This window comes from Trypanosoma cruzi, genomic scaffold (assembly GCF_000209065.1).
Source record: "Trypanosoma cruzi strain CL Brener 1047053516397 genomic scaffold, whole genome shotgun sequence".
In the NCBI taxonomy this organism is placed as follows: domain Eukaryota; phylum Euglenozoa; class Kinetoplastea; order Trypanosomatida; family Trypanosomatidae; genus Trypanosoma; species Trypanosoma cruzi.
In genome coordinates this window covers 1,966-3,496 of record NW_001849400.1, presented here as the reverse complement: position 1 = coordinate 3,496, position 1,531 = coordinate 1,966, and the positions used below count along the sequence as shown (strand labels likewise).

At 45.3% G+C, this 1,531-nt stretch overlaps 5 annotated features.

Annotated features, from left to right (window-relative positions):
• Positions 1-1,531: a sequence feature (heterozygous, non-Esmeraldo-like haplotype).
• Positions 3-39: a microsatellite.
• Positions 186-213: a sequence feature (AT_rich).
• Positions 1,022-1,059: a microsatellite.
• Positions 1,419-1,478: a microsatellite.

Here is a 1,531-nt window from a genome sequence, read left to right as displayed (position 1 = left end):
AGTTTTGTTTTTGTTTTTGTTGTTGTTTTTTGTTTGTTTGTTTGCCTCTTTTCCTTCCGGCTGCTGTTCGTTTGTGTTGTGTTGTGGTGTCGTGCTCTGTAAAGGAGGCAGCAGCAGAGGCAGCAGCACGGTGGGGGATTGTGTGTGGGGTGTGGGAGGTTGCAGAGGGGGGCTAAAAAAAGGGGAAATTATTAAAAAATCAAAAAAAAAAAAGGAAGATGAAAAAGACATCAAAAGGCGTGTGTATGTCCCTCCGTCGATCTAAAAAAAAAAAAAAAGATAAAAAAGCCGACGTAAACAGTAATTTGCAGCGCAATCATAAAAATAAAAAAAAAAAGGAGAAATGGATAAATTCATGCGTGCGGAGACACACATGCCAACCCTCTCCCATCACGTTATATGTGCCCATAAATTATAACGTGCAAACACATCCCACATACACACACACACATAAAAAAAAAAGGAACACTTCCCCCTCCCCCTCCTCTGCCCTGTCATTTCCATTCAGACATGCACGCCCATTTGCAGATGCAGACCCTTCCCCCTCTCTCTCCTCATTTCCTCCCCCACTCTCCTATTCGCTCGTTAAGTTCGCCTGTTATTCTCTTCTGCCTTGTCGCCTCCCTTGTGCGCACGTCTCAGCTCGACCCAACCACGCCATACATGTTTGTCACACAACTCCCACCTCCGGTTTATTTTCTCCTTTTCCTTCTTTTTTCTGCCTCGCTACCGTCGCTTGGGAGGGCAAAGAGGGGGGGAGTTTCACTCGGTTCTTGTTGTTCTTTGTTTTTTCCATGTTGCCTCTCCATTAACCCCCCAGCCGCTCCACTCCTCCTCCTCTTATTTTTTTTTTTCTTTCGTCCTCACGTCTTTGGACATCGCCTTCTCTTCCCTCTTCTCCCCCCTTTTCTGCAGCCCCTCCCAGCGGTCCCCTCTCCGTCAGAGCCCTGTTGTCTCCGTCTGCCTGCCTGCTGGGTTGTTCCGTTGAATACCACCCCATTCCGTGTTGTTGGTTTTTCCGCAAACAAACAAACAAACACACACAAAAAAAAAAAAACATATTTTTCTCCGCCTCCTCTTCCCCTCGCCTGCGTGTGTGTTATTTCTGTTTTTCCCCTCAATCTCTCTCTCTCTCCCTCTTTTTTGTTGTTTCTTTTTTTTTCTAATCCTTTCGTTTTCTGTGTGTGTGTTTGTGTTTTACCGCTTCCTTCTCCATTTAATGGCTGTTGCATCCGTCCCATACACACACACACACACACCCCTTTTTTGTTTGTTTGTTTCTTTTTTTCGTCGTTGTTGTTGTTGTTTCCTCTCACACACAAACTGTGCGCGGCCGCAAGAGTATAAGAAAGGCTTTTTTTTAGTGCCAAAAAGGCAAAAAAAAAAAAAAAACATTTGTCTTCACGCAAATACGTCCATATGTATATATACGTGTCTGTCTGTGCATGTCTGTCTGTCTGTGTGTGTGTGTGTGTGTGAGAGCACCCGCACCGCGCCGCACAAACACACACACAGACAGACAGACATGCAC